Source organism: Salvia splendens, chromosome 3 (assembly GCF_004379255.2).
Source record: "Salvia splendens isolate huo1 chromosome 3, SspV2, whole genome shotgun sequence".
In the NCBI taxonomy this organism is placed as follows: domain Eukaryota; kingdom Viridiplantae; phylum Streptophyta; class Magnoliopsida; order Lamiales; family Lamiaceae; genus Salvia; species Salvia splendens.
The window spans coordinates 21536942-21558403 of NC_056034.1; the positions used below are offsets into that span (position 1 = coordinate 21536942).

General features: G+C 36.5%; 2 pseudogenes; both read right to left on the reverse strand.

The window, feature by feature from the left end:
- Positions 1-505: 505 nt before the first annotated feature.
- On the reverse strand, positions 506-6498 carry LOC121795461 (annotated as a pseudogene).
- Positions 6067-9984, reverse strand: LOC121795460 (annotated as a pseudogene).
- Positions 9985-21462: the final 11478 nt, after the last annotated feature.

A 21462-nucleotide genomic window follows, 5' to 3' on the forward strand; every position in this document is an offset into this window, starting at 1 on the left:
AGTAATTAAATTTAGCTAATCGGGTCAAAATTAAGCTAAATGACGATTGACCGTCAAAGTTGATGGAAACCGTTAAAAAAGGACCTATTCGAGAGCGCTTTCGTATGTTTTGGACTCGATTTTCAAAAAGTGAATGTTTTAGACTAAAATAATAAATCGGCCATATGTTTAGGACCAAAATAGTACTTTAGTCTATATTTTTATCTGCAACAACTTGGAAAGCATTTGGTGTCAAAACTCCATTAAACTATTGAAGCCGTCCCCGTCTTCACATGCAGTATATGCACTGCCACGTTGAGCCAGGAAAGAATATTCCTTGGATCATGTAGGAATAGAGAAAGGATATACTGTGGCTATAATCATATATTTTATGTGTAATATGCTATATTTATGCATCAATGAATTCAAATTGTGCTCCATCACCTTTTGAGGATAAACATAGGCGACTGGATTTGGAAATGCTTATTTCAAAATTGTGAAACACAACAACTAACGATCCGACAAATTAGCATTCTACAGGAAAAATAATTAAATTATGGGGGAAAAGTAGAGAAAAGTAAAAAGAGTGGCAGTTTTTATGTACATTCATAAGCAGGACTGCCACATTGTGAGCAAATATAATACACAGCCCTTCAAACAGAATACATATGCAAACTAGATGAGCATACCTGTATAAGCTTCAAGTCCTTGGCTGTTTAGACACTGTCTGAGCTTGTACAGTGCTCGACTTTCCAGTTGTCTAACTCTCTCCTTCGATAATCCAAATCCGGAACCAATTTCAGACAGGGTTTTCTGATTTCCATCTTTGATGCCAAATCTGGACCGGATGATCTTCCTCTCCCTGGGGTTGAGCACACTCGAGAGATTCCGAACATGTTGCCTCATCAGCTGCTTCGCTACACCCACATCCGGGACATCAATTGTAGTGTCTGCAGTGATTTCCTGTAAGAACATCATCCATCAGGGTCTCGGTCAAGGGTAAAATCGTGTACAAGATACAAAAGAAATTACATTTTTTCAATATTATATGAAAATAATGATACCTGAAATGTGGTAGTTTGGTCCCCATCCACACGGGCTGTTGCATGGAAAGAGGCACTCTAGCACTGGATAGCAATTTCTCCATTCTCTCGACCGATATTCCAGCACATGCTGCTATGTCTTCTCTAGAAGGGGTGTGGTTGCCTTGTTGGATGCATGTTTTCTTCGCTTCGTACACCTTCGAGAGAAGGCCATAAACATTCTCCTGAAATATCATACAGGTTTCAATGATTTGAGAGAGCCAGATGGAGAGAGATTAGGGAATTGCTGAAATTGTAAAATGCAGAACATTACTGGTAGGCGGATTGTCCTCGAATGCTGAAATAGCGCTTTCCTAATCGATTGCCTTATCCACCAATATGCATAAGTAGCAAATCTGCAACCCGCTTGAGGCTTGAATTTCTCTACACTCTTCATTAGACCCAAGCTTCCCTCCTACAACAAAGTCAAAATACACCATTAAAAACTTATCTTCCCCAGTTTCCTGTAATCATATTTCCAATAAGAAAATAAACAAAAAATACGATTGTAATTCTGTTCCTGTATCAAGAAAAACTTGGAAATCACCTGCATGAGATCCTGAAGGTTAAGCCAAAGCCCTTGGTACTTCTTAGCAAAGTGAACAACCATGCAGAAATTGGCATAGATCAACTTTTGTCGATTGCTGGTTCCAATGTGAATCTGCAACTTCCAAGTACCGACAACTAATCCCAGCCGCTGATACGAGCATATCTTCAATAATATCCCCATATCTTTTTAATTAGTTAGTTATTGATTTACCATATCTTCTCATATTTATTAGGATTATTTTCTTGTTCCTTAAGTTAGGGTATCCACTATTATAAATAGTGGACATTGTTATTCATTTCAATCAATCAAGAAATATCAATTATCCTTCTATTTTATTGTCAACTTTTATTTCAATTCCGTATTGTTCTTGGAGCTGATCCCGGGGAAAGCCCGTGACGTCCACCTTTATCCTTCCGTCGTCGCCGGAATCTTGTTAAGGGAGTGCACCCTTAACAATTGGTGCTTTCATTGTCGTACATACTCATGGCTCGTTACACCACCGAGGATATCGTTTCCCTATGTGACCGGATGATGGCTTTCTGCAATAGATTAAACATGAGATTGGACGCGATGGACGAACTTGAGCAGCCCGTATATCAACCCCCGCACCATCCGATCAGCGAGTTAGATCAACAGTCATCATATCCATATCCACAGAATGGGCGACTCCACCCACAACACCATCCCTACCAAGCCCGTCAGCCCACTTCCTGGGACCCGCCATGGCTGCGCCAGGAAACTGCGTATCAGCAACCATCGTCCTATGGGCCAGATTTGTACTCGTGGGGGTGGCTGTGCAGCGTCGATTTCTCCCACAAGGGCACACCGAATTGGTACGTCTGCTGACATGGCTGGACGGCGCTGTGGAAGCTGTGTGGCTGCACTAGCCAGTAGGGAAACTCCGCATCGGGCGGTGGTTGTGTACGGTGGTGGGCGGCGTAGTTGTAGGACATGAGGACAGGAACTGGGGGGTGAGATCACAATGAAAGCACCAATTGTTAAGGGTGCACTCCCTTAACAAGATTCCGGCGACGACGAGCGGTCGACGACGGAAGGATAAAGGTGTACGTCACGGGCTTTCCCCGGGATCAGCTCCAAGAACAATACGGAATTGAAATAAAAGCGTGAAAATAAAATAGAATGATAACTGATATTTCTTGATTGAATGAAATGAATAATAATGTCCACTATTTATAATAGTGGATACTAACTTAATGAGCAAGACAAAAAATATGAAAAAGATATGCACTCTCTAAATATCTAGCTAAATAATGCAACTAAATAATAATGCAAGATCTAAAAGATATATAAATAATAAACGTATCAGCTGCCCACTCCACTATTGTAGGTTCACTGGAGGACTGAGCATGAAGTCGAGTTTTCACTTCTTGCAATTTCATTAAATCCTAAACAAATGAATAGTCTACGAGGAGCTGTGACATACAATCAGGTTGATATCATCAGAGGGAAGTCCCCAACAAAACAGGCAGTCAGTGCTAAAAGAAACCTGTATCTTAGTTATTAACTCTGCCTCTTCTGTTGCAGTCAAAAGTTCTGTTGTTTCCGGTCCGTAGAAAGAGCCTAAGAGGATCATTGGGATCAAATCTGGTATCAACCTTTTTATGTGATCTGGTTTCCTGTGATGATTAGTTTCCTGAAACTCAACTTTTGGCTTAGGTACCCTCCTCTTCTTAGTTTTCCTCTCCAGTAAACGAGTAGACCTCACAGTTCTGCGCATAGGATCACTGACCAAACCTCTGGAAGCGAAAAAGGAAGAAAATATGTTAGGTATCATCTTGTCAGAGATTTTTAAGGACGCAAACAGAGGCATAAAAGATAAAGACTTGATGATGAAGCATACCTTAAACTACAAGAATAGTAAACATCAACTTCAAAATTTTTTGCTTGTTTAGCAATTGACATTGCCTTTTTGCAGGCTGAAAAGGCTTCTCTTGCAAGTGAAACAACATGATCGGCTTCTAAGTTGAATCTATGCTTTTACTTGTATTGGAATCAGATGTCAAAGGAAATGAACTGTCCTTTTTCTGTAAGGATGCCAATCTGATTACAGAAAATGAAATAAACTATGTGGAATCAGACAGAAGTATGCCGCATAGAGAAAAATTATGGAAAAAGTTTGCAAATAACACTTCAGGTATCTCTGATAGTTGATAACTCTTACAAATACCATAATTCAGGCCTGCGTAGCAACTGGAGCTCAATGTCATTTTCATGCTGATTAGGATCAACATTGTCACTCCCATCATGAGATGAAGATACATGTCCAAGTTGCTTATCAAGTGTTTTCTTAAACCAAAGAGAAGCATAAAATAAGTACTCCATTAACTATTACAGCAGTTTTCACACAACTAAGTTGGTTTTGTTGATAACATAAAAATTGATTGTAGTGTAGAAGTTGGGAAGAAAGAGACTTTTTTGCACCACAACAACATAATTGTTTATATAATAAGTTAAAATAATTAACTAACAAGCATCACAAAAATAAACACTACTAAGGAAACAGTCTTACCTGATCCAAGCCCCTTGGCCTAGCGGTAAAGGGTGCTGGATACCGCGTCCATCCTGGAGGTTTCGAGTTCGAACCCTGGGTGGCGTAATTTGACTTTCCTCCTTGTTATAGGAGTTGATTTGTAATTTCCTCCTTCATATATATGATATAAATATATGAAGTTAATTTTTTTTTTTTTTTTTTAAAAAAACAGTCTTACCTGAAATGCGTTTTCTTTAAACATAGCAACGACCTGCTATCATTACGCTGATCCTGAATAAGAACTGTAGTTGACGGAGAGGTAAGAGCTGGAGTTACTTGTTCATGCAGCAGCAAAACTGCAAATGTAGCATGGAATTGATATCTCAACAAGTTACGAAAATAAAGAAATGTCACTCAAATGACCTATCATAACATACAACAAAAGATTAAAGTTTCTAAGAGGCCGATTGAATTCATATAGTGCTCCATCTTATTAGAAGAACCTGCATCCTAATTTAGGCAAGTAGTACTACTTAATTATGAGTCTGTGGCTGGACATGAGCAAACATAAATCAAAGGACAGACTTTAATCATCATCATATATATTGGCAGAAATTAAAAGGGGAAAATGCATCCATATCTTGAGAAAAATGTAGCCAAAAAACAAAAAGCATCCCTACTTACTTCCCTGTGATGAATATGGAATAAGAGCACACAATTCAACGAGTTAACAATTATTTTGGCTTACCACAATAACAATCAAATAGAGTTACAGTATGCACTTAGAAACTGAAATTCTCTGAAATTATTTATTTAAGGTTACAACCTGAGCAAAAGGATTAGAAAAAGGGGCACCAATGTCAAAACTCAAGTTCAAATTCACAACTTTAATATTTGAACCTTTTTCCCTACAAACAGTGGAGCAATTTAAAGGCTTATTAATAGCGTGACTGCAGATACGGCAATTGAATCCCATTTGCTCTATTCAATTAAATAAATAGAAATTGAGTAACCTGAAGAGGAGGAGGATCGGTTCCTGAGATGGGTTCTGTGAGTAAATTGAAGTGGAGAAGAAACCAAGCTCCTTCCAGACTCCATATACCAACTTTAGTGATTGAAAATTGTAAGTAAACATGAATAAAGAAACCGAAAAAAGAAGGTATTTTTTCAGTTTAGTTAGCTGCAGAAATGTAGTCCATTAAGCAAATGAGGAGGAGGGTGAGAGTGAGAACAGAGATAAACCCCTTCCCTTATCAACTGACCAAACCTCTGGAAGGAAAAAGGACGAAAATATGTATCATCTTGTCAGAGATTTTCAAGGAAGCAAGCAGAGGCGAAAAAAGATAAAAGACGAGATGATGAAGCATACCTTAAACTACAAGAATCATAAACATCAACTTCCAAATGTTCTGCTTGTTTAGCAATTGACATTGCCTTTTTGCATGCTGAAAAGGCTTCTCTTGTAAGTGAAACAACATGATCGGCTTCTAAGCCAGTTGAATCTATGCTTTTACTTGTATTGGAATCAGATGTCAAAGTCAAAGTAAATGAAGTGGATCAGATGTCAAAGTTTGCAAATAACACTTCAGGTATCTCTAATAGTTGATAACGCTTACAAATACCATAATTCTGGTCGGCGTAGCAACTGGAGCTCAATGTCATTTTCATGCTGATTAGGATCAACATCGTCATTCCCATCATGAGACGAAGATACATGTCCAAGTTGCCTATCAAGTGTTTTCTTCAACCAGAGAGAAGCATAAAATAAGTATCAACTATTACAACAGTGTTTTCTTCACACAACTAAATTGGTTATACATAAAATGTAGTAGTAAGTAATATTTTGTTGATAACATATAAAATGATTGCAGGGTAGATGATGGGAAGAAAGAGACTTTTGCACCACAACAACAATTGGCTAACACGCATCACACAAATAAACACTACTAATGAAACAGTCTTACCTGAAATGCATTTTCTTTTAAACATAGCAATGACCTGCTATCATTACGCTGATCCTGAATAAGAACTGTAGTTGACTGAGAGGTAAGAGCTGGGGTTACTTGTTCATGCAGCAGCAAAACTGCAAATGTAGAATGGAATTGATATCTCATGAAGTTACAAAAATATAAAACCTATCATAACATACAACAAAAGATTAGAGTTTCTAAGAGGCCGATTGAATTCATATAGTGCTCCATCTTATCAGGAGAACCTGCATCCTTATTTAGGCATGTACCTAATAATGAGTCTGTGGCTGGACATGATCAAACATAAATCAAACGACAGGCTTTAATCATCATCATATATACACTGGCAGAAATTAAAAGGGGAAAAGACAACCATATATTGAGAAACATGTAGCCAAAAACAAAATGCATCCCTACTTACTTCCATGTGATGAATATGGAATAATTCCACGAGTTAACAATTGTTTTGGAGATTCCTTAACAACTCGTTGGGTAGGATGCTACCACCATCTATATTCTTTCTAGTAAAACTTGGTAGAAGCTGTGAAATATTATGACCTTCAGGTAAATCGCATATGCAAGTCAATATAGTAGAAGTCAGTTCATCATCAAGAGCAACACCTGCTTCCGCCATTTCCTGAATCAAATTGATTATTTCTTCTGCATTGCCCACTGCTTTCAAGCCTTTGAGCAAAGAATCATAAACAACGGAATGTGGCAGGAAGCCAGCAGCTTTCATCTTTTCAAACAATGTTTTGGCTTCTGCCATCATTCTTAATTTCGAAAAGCTATTAATCAAAACAGAAAATGTCAATGCATCAGGATGCAGACCCTTATGCTGCATATCAACCAATAGCTCATTGGCAAACTCAATATTCCCTGCTTTTATGGCGGACTCGATCATTATGTTGAATGAGACAACATCTGGTTCACAACTACCACCAACCATATCTCTAAACAAAGCTCCAGCTTGGTCCAAACTACCCTCCCTACATAAGGCGGCCATCAACAAGTTGTAATCAAACGAGGTAGGACTGGGACCCGCGGTTCTCATTTTGTTAAAAATACCTTTTGCAGTGTTCATTCGGCTACATTTGCATAAACCATTTATAAGAGCACTATAAGACCTTGAATCAGGAATGGACCCCGACTGCAAAATAGCCTTCCAGGTGATTAGCGCTTTCTGAACCTTTCCTTCCTTCAGATAAGCTCCAATTAGCACAGTATGGTGCAACATCAGTTGGCTTATTCTGCTTAACCATGCCACGAATAATTTGATCTGCCATTCTAAGATGGCCTTCCGTGCACAGCCCTTTGACTAGGGTACAAATAGTCCAAGAATCAGGCTCAACATGATTTGTGTTTGATACCATAGATTTATAAAGTTTGACGGCAGCATCAACCTTCCCAACTTCACATAGGCCTCTTAATACTGTATTGTAAGTTACAATATCAGGATTCTTTTGCTTCTCCACCATCACTTCCAGAATCTTAAAAGCATCACTGAAATGTCCTGTCTTGCATAATCCATCAGTTAGAATGTTATATATTGTATTAGTTGGCTCTTCTCCCTTGTCCAACATAAAGTTAAACATCTCCACTGCTTTCTCCACATTCCCAACTTGGCAAAGACCGCCAATTATACTTCCAAACGTAACAGGGGCGGACGTCATTTTTTAACATTTCATCGAACAAGCGCTTCACTTCCTTTAGATTCCCCTTCTGGCAGAAACCACGCATCAAGCAAGTGTAAGAAACTCTATCCGGAGAAAGTCCTTTATCTGACATAAGATTCAAAATCTCACTCGCTCTACCAACATCAACTTTACGGCAAAAACCATTGATAAGTGTGTCATATAAGAAAACATCAGGTTCCCACCCTTTCATCCTCATCTCTTCCAACAACATCATTGCTCCATCCACACAATCCTCCACAAAATGAGCATCCATCAGAATGTTATATGTGATCAAGTTGGGAGCAATATTTGCAGACTCCATTCTTCTTTTCATACTCATAGCTTCATCTAATCTCTTCTCCCGGTGCAACCCTTTTATCAAAGTATTAAAGCTAACGATATCAAGAGACACATGATTCCTATCCATCTCACCTAAAAACTCCTCAGCATCAACCACAAATCATTACAACAAAGACCATTCAACACGACATTGGCGATATATAGATTAATGGTGTAGCCTTGCTTTAACATCAACCCAATTGCACCCAGAGCCAACTGGGGCACGGAGAGATGTACCAAGCACTCAACCAAAGCCGATAAAGACAAATATCTTGGTAAAGCCCCAGAACACACCATCTTCTTATAAATACTAAGAGCCAAATTGTGCTTCCTGTGATTTGGGTTTCCACCTGGTCTACCTCTTGGAGTTTAGTGCAATTTGGATTTAAGAGTAGGTTTGTGGTGAAAAACTTGTTTTGTATGGGACTTTTTCACTTCAGAAATAGCGACAGGTTCTTTCGCATCAATGGCAACACCATACCTAATTCCTGACACGACTCACTATCTCCCAGATAGAGAAGAAGAAACTTTAACGATAATGGAGGGGGCAAGCCCGAAAAGGCACCTCTATTAAAATCCCAACCGCCAAGAACTCAGTACATGTGCGGACACCATTCGAGGTACTCTAGCAACCTCAACGATCTTCAAGGCATATTCTGCATTAAGCAATGAGAACTCATAAACAATAATTTGAATAAATCCACCTATAATTTATCAAACATCCAATAACTTTCTTTTGAATTTAGTCGAACACGTCATAGGCAAACCAATAAGATGAGAAAACCACAAAATATGATTATAACTACCCTAAGACAATTCACATCAAAAACAATTTTCCAGATTGTTTATTCGACAGATATGAAAAAGGTCTTGATGAAATTTAGCCTCGAATGAAAAACATTTAAGAGTCAATATATATCTATATTGATCCATATTTTAAAGCAAGATAGTTTATCAACCTACTAACCCTTTCAAACTTTACCTTAATTCCACAATTCCAATTCAAATCATGCCTAATCATACTCACAACCATTAACTAATAATTAAGTCAGCTCAATTCAACCCATAATTCCAAGCATCAAAGGCTTAATTTCAGGCCAACACACTACAAACATCCCATTCGAATCCTATCACCACATCAACATAAAAAATGACTCCCTAACAGATTCTAACTCAAACTTCAGATTATATAAATATTTAAAATCAGTTCGAAGATCATAAACTTTCCAAATTTTTGTTAATTTAATAGTAAAAACATAAGAGGTTTGTTTAATACACTACACCTACTAAGATTATAGTTCATGTACCATCTTCAATTAACACCGAACGAAGTTAGATGAATACAAATCTATACATATCTAATGGGGCAGTTGTGAAATTATCCCAGAAATTACTATGATGCCCTTTATGGAAGGAAAATATATTGTAAAATATTGAAAACATTTTATAGTGGAACTGTTGAGGACTGCATTGTGTGCAGAGCTAAAATGATCTTCTCAAAGAATGTGACTTAGAGGAGAAGCTTTGTAGAATTATCTATAAAAATGCACCATTACTATAGAAAAGCTTCTGTTGTGGGGTCGAGATGGAATGGAATCCTCTTCTGTTGTTCAAGCAAGGGCAAGGATAGCAGATGGTGATGTGGTGTAAAAGCTAACACGGAGGAAGGAGCGGTGGAATGGCGGGGCGAGCGTTGCCGTGGGGCCGCCGATTTGAGAGAGAAGAAGAGAGAGCAGTGGACGGTGGAAGGAGCGGTGGAGCGGCGGGGCGGGCGTAGTGGTGGCGCCGCCGATTTGAGAGAGAAGAAGAGAGAGCAGTGGGCGCGGCGGGCGTGAAGCTCGCCGAAGAAATAGCGAGGCTCGGCGGTGGTTGTGTCAGGCCGATTAGGGAGATAAACAGAGAGATGGGGGTGTTTGAGAATATATACAAATTAGGGCTTTATTTAGGCCATCCACAATAGGCGCCCAGCGACCGCCCAGCCGAGCGCCGGCGCTGGGCGGTTCGCTGGGCGATCTATTACAGCCGCCCAGCGGGCGATTGGAGAGAGAAACCGCGCAGCGCTGGGCGGTCGCGTGGCGCTGGGCGGTGCGCTGGGCGGTCCGTTCGGCGCTATTGCAGCGCCCGGATCGCCCAGTGCACCGCCTAGCGCGAAAAAATAAATTTTTTTTTTCGAAACACTATATATACGCACTTTGTTCGTCATTTTCCCGTATGTGTCTCGTAAATTAAATTTCGCATATTGTGTGATTGTTAATTATTTCATTTTGTATATATTTGTTAATAGTGATGTGGATAGTATTATTAATGTTTCTCGTATATGTCTCGTAAATTAAATTCCGTATATTGTGTGATTGTTAATTATTTCATTTTTATATAATTGTTATTAGTGATGTGGCTATTGATGTGGCTGGGCTATTTATGATGTGGCTAGGCTATGGATGGGCTATTTATGATGTGGTAGGAGGATTTTTAGTGCTGATGATGTGGCAGTGGCTAGGCTATGGCTGGCTATTGCTGGGCTATTCCTATTGTGGATGGCCTTAGGGCATTAAGAGCATCTGCAACGGTGAGCAGGTCGGCGTCCGTCCGTCCGTACCAGCGGCACGGAGACATCGTCCGCCGCTGTGCTCGCACTGCTGGTACGGCGCTGCTCGATGCATCAAGCAGGTGATATGGCCGACGCTGATTGGGCAACGGAATAGCCGTTGCATTTGAATTTTTTTAAAATCAGTTTTTAATTAAAAAAATTGATTAAAAATAATAAAAAAAATATTTTCCCATTTCTCAAAAAAATATATCCGTTTTCTACTCATTTTTAATTTTTTTTAAATTTTTTTCCCCAAAAATACACATTTTCATCTATAAATACCCTCACTTTCACACCAAAAAATTCACACCACACTACACAATTCCCATCTACATTCTCTCATTTCCATTCTCATCTACATTCTCTCATTTTCATTCTCATCTACATTCTCTCATCTCCATTCTCAATCTTTCTTCCACTCCTACAACATAACAATGTCCGGCGACGGCGATCACCCCCCGGGCTCCCACGGTTGGAACCCCGAGTGATTCGGTTCACAACCGTTTTCTAGTCCGGAAACGGAATTTTCGGCTCCTCCTCAAACCCAAAGTTCGGGAGTTCCGGGTGGCTACTGGCCTTACCCTATCGACGACCAAGATACCCCCGAAGGGCTATACGGGTAGACACCCGAGCCTAGGGCGAGGTCGACCGTCCCCTCCCAAACTCCGACTCCTCCTACTCGCGGTGTCCGCACAACGTACACTGCGGCGGAGATGGAGCAATTGCTCAAGGCGTTCTTGTCAATCTCCGAAGATCCGGAGGTTGGCACGAACCAATCCGGCACTATTGATAGCGCATCTGTCGCCGGTACAATGAAAATCGGCCGGTGGGAACAATCGAGCGCAACGAGAGTATGATGCGCAACGCCATCTACCGTGCCAATGAACAAATCCAAAAGTTCCAGGGGTATTACCTCCAGGAAGAGCGGTCGGCGGGGAGCGGCCGGAGCGAGGTCGACGTCGTTACTACCGCGATGAACATCTACCAATCCATGAACTACAAGCCGTTCAAGTATCTCAACATTTGGCAGGAGACGCGGTCGCATCCGAAGTATAGGGGAGGCGTAACATCCTCCTCTAGCGGCTCCTCCAAACGATCAAGGTCGGTATCCCTATCCGACGCCGGCTCCGAAGACGTGGTTAGCCAACTCGCCGGAGCTAACTTGGGTAGCCCCGACGGCCGGCACGAGCAGTTCCCAACGCCGACCGCAGGGAAGGAAGATGGCAGTGGCCAACCGCCGTCGCACCGCGACTCCATCCGGTGATGCTCCCGAACCCACTCCCGTTCTCGTGCCCTATGCGCCACCTCCACCCCCACCAACTCGTTGTGGGGGATTTTGGCCCAACTCAATATGGCCGATAGGTCAACTATGACCCCCGCGCAACTTCGATCGCACGAGGCCATGATATTGGGCATCCAAAAACAATTGGGGGTAGTGTCACCGGATGAATAGTCTTCCACGGGGATATTTTTAGCTTTAATTATGTAATTTTTAATTTTTAGTATTTTAATTATGTAATTTTTTAGGATTTTAATTATGTCTTTTTTATTTTATTTGTAATTTGTAATATTATTTCGGTTTTTTTAATGAATTTTAATATTATGAAAATGTTTTTATTTAAATTGAATAATAGAATAGTGGGACCATTGTGCTCGTCCTTACGGAAGAGTACAACTGTGGGTATTGTGCTCTTGCCTAAGAGCAGACAGAAAAAGTGGGGTCGGACCCACAACCGTGCTCGTTGGCAAGAGCACGGTTGTGAGTGCTCTAAGGAATTATTTCTTTATGGGAGTACTATAGAATATTTGGGCTTTATTGAGCTTTAAATATACTCTATTTTTTATATTTTAAAATTTAATGGTAAATAGAGTTTAAGTTGGGTGTTTTGCTTTGTTATTATGTCTTAATTTATAGGTTCAATTTCAACATCTAATTTATTAGACTTTGCATATGTATTTTAAAATGAAATTCTTTCAAATAAATAACATGATATTGTTTGGGAGATGGTACTCATCGAATAATATAGTAACAAAATAATTTGTGTTGTAATTGTACTCTTTGTGTAAAATAACAAATAAAATTAAATAGATTTGACATGGTTAACAAAAATATAATGCTTTAAACATATATATTATATCACACATTAAGGTATTAAAAATACTACTCTTAATGTTATGTATAAGCAAGTTTTTAAAAATTTATAAACTCCATTTCTTTTATACTAGTTGAGTTTTTACTCTTAATAACATGTGATGTTTGTCGCCGATCTATGATATTTGTGGGCGATCGTGTGTGGGCAATTGAAGAATTTCGGTCAAATTCTTAATTCGTCGAGTGTGCGTAGGAGGTTGTGATTGTTAGAGAGTAATAAAAATGGAAACTATTTCATTTTATTAAAACTAACCTTGAACTAATGTAATTTAACTTAAGAGAGAGAAAGTTAAACAAAAAAAATTATTGATGTTCGTGTAAAAGCTTATTAAACTAAAGACATGGCATTAAATGAAAGATTATTGTCTATTAACATAAATCTAAAATTAAAAATGAAGCAAAACATGCTTCTTTTAAAGACATAATAAAACACATTACAATCATACAAATTTATAATTACAAATAATTTATCACAAAGATAGTATTTATATTGATCTGTTAAAAGTATTTTGCATATTTCAAATATCAAATATGCATTTGTCCTTTAGCCAGGCATTTTTATTTATAAATATGCATTTATGTATCCAGATTCCTAATATGACATCTCCATCTGGAAGTCATACATAAGTTGATGTTTTTTAAAGACTCGAAAAGTACTCACTATTTGAAAAATATACGGTTATATAATTCGATTTGGATTTTTCCTTTTTGATATTTAGTCGCACTTTTTCCTGAATTTGTATTATGTCTTATTCTAACTAACTCATTCTCTTTTATTCTTATTCACATATCTCCCTTTTGTCATTTGTTTTATTTTACTCCATCCGTCCCACTTTAGGAGTCTCAGTTGAGTTCAGCACGGGTTTTAAGAAATGTAAAGAAAATTTGTTGAAAAAAGATAGTGGAATATGGATCCTACTTTTTTATATTAGTTTTATAATAAAATGTAAGTGGAAAAATGTTAGTGGAATGAGGGGCCTAATACTATTTATGGAATATTCCAACCGGGACTCCTAAAGTGGGACACTCAAAAATAATAAATCGGGACTCCTAAAGTGGGACGGAGGGAGTATTTTACTCCACTCATATTATAAATTAAAATTGTATAAAATCGTTTGTCGAACGTGAAATGTTTCATTTAGAATGGGTTGAGAGGATTATATTTCTCTTTTTGTTACTTCTATTATTTATAATGTTTTTAGGTGTTTATAATATTGTGAATACTTATTGTAATTAACTCATATTCTTTGTCACACCTCAACCCCTCTGACGTATACTCTTTTAATAAATAACTCCCTTATCAAAAAACGCAATCAATACACGTGTCTAATTCATAGAACACCCATATTATATAAGTTCAAACCAACACTTATCTGATACATATTTCAAAACATTCTACACAGTAGTGGAACCCTCTCATCACTCTATATACTATACATTTATCTACATGCAAAATGATGAGGAGGAGAAGGTTGCCAATATGCGTCAGCCGCCGAACCTGATAACACGTGGAGTGACTATGACCCATGTCAGTCAAAACTTACTGCTATCTTATTCCTGAAAAATTTAGTGGTTTAAATGAGCCACAACTCAGTGTATATAAATTTCCACCTTTAATCTCACATGATACAAACATCAAACATATTCTTTTATCAATACATATAATCAGAAACAATATATATAACATAATTTAAAAACAAACCATTTCATATTCATATGCATATGCCACTCTATTCAGTTTATTATTCTGTAACAGTCAAGCCCGGTATCTGCCCGCGATTCCTCTATGACCCGAAGGTCCCTCTGTAATTGGACTCATAGGTCCCTCTATATTTGACCCGTAGGTCCCATTATGATTTGACCCGAAGGTCCCATTGTGTTTGACCCGAAGGTCCCAATATATCCACTGTAATTTCAGATCCAGGGCAAAACTGTCACAGATCCTCTTTAATCCAATGATTCACATAATCGGTATCATAAACATATCCTTTGCACCAATAACATATCCATATCATATTCCATCAAACTATCCAATATATCTAAACAAACATGTCCATTTAAGCAATCAAATATTCATATCATATTGGACCATTAAAATCAAACAATTCATAATCATATCAATTTCACACCATATAATCCAATAATTCACTCTCATTCAACATATAACAATCAATCACATAACACATGTAAAACTAAAAGTGTGATTTATACACACCTGATTATGACATCATAGTCTAACCGAGCCTCATATTCTGTCTCCTAATTCACAACCCTCGGTCCTAATAACTACATGAGCTCCCACTATGTATTTTTTTCTAGATCATATACTCTCCCGACTCATTCTCCTTCCTTATTTTTTTTTCCTATTTCTTCAACTATACTCTCTAGTATAGGAGGTGTCCTCAAAAAGCTTAGTCACTAGGTTTATATTAGTCCAGCTAATAAAAAAAATAATGCATGCATAGTTCTCCAACTCCCACGTATTATCCCATTTTATACACATATATTTATTAATATACTATGGCGGCCAATGTTTTATCACTAACAATTTTCTTAAATTGGCGTACCTCATATGCACGTAAAATATATATAGTAAAAAAAGAAATTATCTATATAATATTAAAGAAGATCACTAAGGTTGCACTAACACATACACACGCATACTTATATATGTGCATGCACACTTATATTACTTTTACATAATTTACTAAATGCAATATTATATAGCAACCTACTCAATCTCTATAATTATAATAAAAATATATGTCATGTAATTATAATAAAATATAAAATTATGCAATATGATGTATGATTTGGGTCACGGGTGTCACAATTCTTCCCCTCTTTAAGAATTTTGTCCGCAAAATTCATTTCTTTCTAACATTTGTATAATTCTCTCTGACTTACCATCTTTCTGTTGGTGAAAAATATTACTAAAATATAATCATGTCTCCATAGATAGTAAATTGCAGACCTCTGCTAGACATAAAAGATAGAATACCATATAATCGTGTTGCATCTTTCGCGTACTTTTCAGCTAAGTTATATAACAAAGAACGCCATCTTATAGGTAAGAAATGTGCTATCGGTGACTGTAGGCACACACTGTTCTGCTTTAACCTGTTGACATGTCAAACACCTTGAAACAAACTCTACGACTTTCTTCTTCATCTTCGACCACCAATAATACTTTAATAATGATGTTATTTGTATATGTGTAATCACTATGCTTGACTTGTAACTCAAAGTATCTGTAACAACATTCACCTTCTTAAAATGATATTCGACGGTGCAATCATATTCTGTAAGAAACCCCATCCAATGTCTTAGTCTCATATTCAACTCCTTCATACTCTTCAAATATTTCAAACTCTCGTGATCAACCAGAATTCGACGAAGTCCTCCATACAAATAATGATGCCAAATCTTCGAAGGAAAACCACACTATTAAATCCAGATCAGAAATAGAATAAGAAGCTTCATGTACTCGTGATTGTCCTTGACGCATACGCAATAAACTTTCCATTTTTTTTAATAGAAATCCAGATAAGAAATAGAAAACCAATCCATGTTGCAGTGCATTACTGTAAATAACATAATATCATATATATGTGGAAATAACCAATATAGACGACATAAGTCAATCAATGCTTCAATTCATCAAAACTGTTTTGACATGCTTCACTCCATATAAGATGAGAGCTCTTCCGTAATAACTTCTTCATCAATTCAACCATAATCGAGAAGAATTTTCAGTTGACAAATACTTCCGTATTCTGTATATCCATTTCTATTCTTCAACCTGATACCATGTGTCGCAATAATACCATATGATCTAACTAGACTCACACTTACCCAACCTTGCAATAAGCTGTTTATCTCGCAAAACTTGTAATACTGACTGCAAGTGATTAACATGCTCATCTGTACTTCGAGAAATATACTAGTAAATCAATAAAAATAATTACTAAGTGATATAGGAATGGTTGAGAGACTTCGTTCATCAATGCCATAAATAATTGTAGGTGCAATAGTTAATTTGAAAGGCATAACCAAAACTCATAATGGTCGTATTGAGTTTAAAATGGTGTCTCTGCAATATTCTCTTTAGCTATCTTCAACTGATGGTATCTTGATCGAAAACCCGTACTCGAAAACAGATACATACCTTGAAATTGATAAATAAATCTTCTATTCTCGGTAATAGATATTTATTCTTCACAGTCACTTGATTCGACTTCCAATAGTGTATATAATGTCGCAGTGTGTCGTCTTTCTTCTTCAAAAATAATATTGTTGCTCTCCAAAGTAAAATATTGAGTCATGCATATCTCTTGTCTGACAACTCTTGTAACTATTTATTTAACTCTTGAAACTCTAATCAAGACATTTGATAAGGATGAATAGAAATAAGTGCAGTACCTGATAGTAACTCAATAGTGAATTTTGTCTCTTGATCAGGTGCTAATCCAGGTAAATCTCCACTTTGAATAAATCGAAAAGCCGATGTAGCTAATATAAGACAAGTTGCAATTTATCGATACCATTAAATATCACTCGACCTCGTCTCGATGATTATATTACCATTTCTTTAACATGACAAGCTGCCTTAGTTTGATGAAGTGACAACCAGCTTATACCCGTGATAATATCAAATTTGTGTATGAACAAGAGAATCAATATTCGCTGGCAGCTCAACTGAATTAACTTGTACCACGTAGTCTAGATAAACCGTGTATACTGAAACAATGCCAGCTCATAATCAACTACAAACATAGTTCTTGTTTAAAGATAGAATCTCTCTTTACTTCATCATCACAATACACTTCTTGCATATATTTATTATTAAATTCTCTAGGAAAATCATCTGAACTGAGTACCAGAGGTTGTATCATAGATTGTGGGACTGTTTCTGCCCAATAGTAAATATTGCTTCAAAGAAGAGACACTGTATAATCAAAACGTTCTTCAGACATACAACTCATCCGATTGAACACATGTTCTATCCTTTTCAACCATATCTTGGCCTCGGTCGGATCAGTAGTCTCATAAAGTCAACAATTTCATTTTTCGGTGCTATTTAATGTTTCTACCTCTTTGACTCATCATTGGTCCATGTATTTACTGGAAATCACCATATGATGCAATATGTATATGAGATGTTTCTATAATTAATTGATGATGCAGGGCGGCTGACCCTTCTCTCCTTAGTGAGATATGTTCATGACAATATAAATGCAAATGAAACTTTTAACATAAATGTATCATATGACATACATGAATACTATGTCCCAGCGGGATTCTATCCCCGCTCTGATACCACCTTAAACTGTCACACCTCAACCCCTCTGACGTATACTCTTTTAATAAATAACTCCCTTATCAAAAAACGCAATCAATACACGTGTCTAATTCATAGAACACCCATATTATATAAGTTCAAACCAACACTTATCTGATACATATTTCAAAACATTCTACACAGTAGTGGAACCCTCTCATCACTCTATATACTATACATTTATCTACATGCAAAATGATGAGGAGGAGAAGGTTGCCAATATGCGTCAGCCGCCGAACCTGATAACACGTGGAGTGACTATGACCCATGTCAGTCAAAACTTACTGCTATCTTATTCCTGAAAAATTTAGTGGTTTAAATGAGCCACAACTCAGTGTATATAAATTTCCACCTTTAATCTCACATGATACAAACATCAAACATATTCTTTTATCAATACATATAATCAGAAACAATATATATAACATAATTTAAAAACAAACCATTTCATATTCATATGCATATGCCACTCTATTCAGTTTATTATTCTGTAACAGTCAAGCCCGGTATCTGCCCGCGATTCCTCTATGACCCGAAGGTCCCTCTGTAATTGGACTCATAGGTCCCTCTATATTTGACCCGTAGGTCCCATTATGATTTGACCCGAAGGTCCCATTGTGTTTGACCCGAAGGTCCCAATATATCCACTGTAATTTCAGATCCAGGGCAAAACTGTCACAGATCCTCTTTAATCCAATGATTCACATAATCGGTATCATAAACATATCCTTTGCACCAATAACATATCCATATCATATTCCATCAAACTATCCAATATATCTAAACAAACATGTCCATTTAAGCAATCAAATATTCATATCATATTGGACCATTAAAATCAAACAATTCATAATCATATCAATTTCACACCATATAATCCAATAATTCACTCTCATTCAACATATAACAATCAATCACATAACACATGTAAAACTAAAAGTGTGATTTATACACACCTGATTATGACATCATAGTCTAACCGAGCCTCATATTCTGTCTCCTAATTCACAACCCTCGGTCCTAATAACTACATGAGCTCCCACTATGTATTTTTTTCTAGATCATATACTCTCCCGACTCATTCTCCTTCCTTATTTTTTTTTCCTATTTCTTCAACTATACTCTCTAGTATAGGAGGTGTCCTCAAAAAGCTTAGTCACTAGGTTTATATTAGTCCAGCTAATAAAAAAAATAATGCATGCATAGTTCTCCAACTCCCACGTATTATCCCATTTTATACACATATATTTATTAATATACTATGGCGGCCAATGTTTTATCACTAACAATTTTCTTAAATTGGCGTACCTCATATGCACGTAAAATATATATAGTAAAAAAAGAAATTATCTATATAATATTAAAGAAGATCACTAAGGTTGCACTAACACATACACACGCATACTTATATATGTGCATGCACACTTATATTACTTTTACATAATTTACTAAATGCAATATTATATAGCAACCTACTCAATCTCTATAATTATAATAAAAATATATGTCATGTAATTATAATAAAATATAAAATTATGCAATATGATGTATGATTTGGGTCACGGGTGTCACATTCTTAACTATATACATCATTTTCTTTTTAGAGTGAACTACACTAATAGTCCTAATCTTGTTGAAAAATGCACCAATGGCCCCTAAAAACTTTTAGAGCCTATTCGTTCCCTTAAAAATTACATTTTTGGTACCTGACGGTCTTTTATACCCTTCTGCATTTGAAAAATCTCCTAAATGCCATGGAGGGCATTTTCAGTATCTGGAAATTACAATTTTGGTACTTCTTCAATCATGCAATTATTTTGGACATACATAAAAGCACCTTTTACAACAAAAAATATTTTCTTTTGAATTAATTCACTTAAATTTTTTAAATAATTGATTGAATAAAGTAATTATTATATTTAAATTTTAATTATTATATTTAAAAAATATGTTTTACTATATTATATTTTAATTAACGTATTTAAAATTTTATATTTTTCACTTAAGTATAGTAACATTTTTTAAATAAAAAATTACTATAATTCACTATAATATTTTTTCTTATCAAATTTAAAAATTATAAGTACATTTTAAGTAAAAATAAATCAGAATATTCTATAATTCACTTTAATATTTATATTACAAAAATGTTAGTATTAAATATAATTTTTTCTTTGCAAACGTACAGATTAAGCTGTATAATATTACTCCCTCCGTCCGTGAATAGAAGTTCTGTTTTTCCATTTTAGTCCGTCCGTGAATAGGAGTCCCGGTTCACTTTTACCATAAATGGTAATAGGGTCCCAACTTCCACTAACTCATTTCACTTACATTTCATTTCAAACTAATATATATAAGTGGGACCCTTATTCCACAAACTTTTTTCTATCCACTTTTCTTAACATTTCTTAAAACTCGTGCCGCCCATAAATGGGACTCCTAATGGCGGACGGGGGGAGTATTTAATTTTAAAAATAAATAAAGCATACTTAAAACATTTTGTTTCTTATTTAAAATTTTGAAATCATAAAGCATCAAATATTATTTAAATGAAAGTATAATTGAGTTTATAACAAAAATGGTGATGGAAGAAAAAATGAAAAAAATTAAAAGGAGAGTAGAAAGGTCCAAAACGCCTCAAACCTTTAAATATTTACACTAGTGGTGCCTAGGGTTACTTTAGTCTTATCGTACCAAAAATTAAATAAAAAATTTTTAGGGACCATTGGTGTATTTTTCGAAAAGACCAGGGACTATTAGTATAGTTCATTCTTATTATTATTATTATCCTTTTTTTAATCTACTTACTTTATAATTTATCTTTATGATTTGAAAATTTTATGTCGTGTGCGTGTTAACACCAGTGAGCATACAGATGCAATACTTCAACTTATTCTTTTTAAAACTTACAACCTTACTCGTTACACCCATAACTCCACACTTAACTCATTATTCATGCACATAACATCATAAACTAATCCTATTTGCAAATTTTTATGCTCAATTTCAACAAACCCCAAGAAATCGGAATCCTCAACGTTATGAACACTAAAATTTTCGGTTCTAACATGAACCATATCAATATTTAATTTTCAGTCCATATAACCTATCCAATTATTCAATTCCATCATCAATTGAAGAGATTTGAATGAGATGATACCTTAATATCACAAGGTTTGGATTTGGGATTCAAGCTCAAATATATTTCCATGGAGGTCGAAGGAGGATAAGAAGAACTGAGATAGTCGCGTGGGACGTGGGAGGCCCGCGCCGGCGTCGTGTGCGTATGTATATG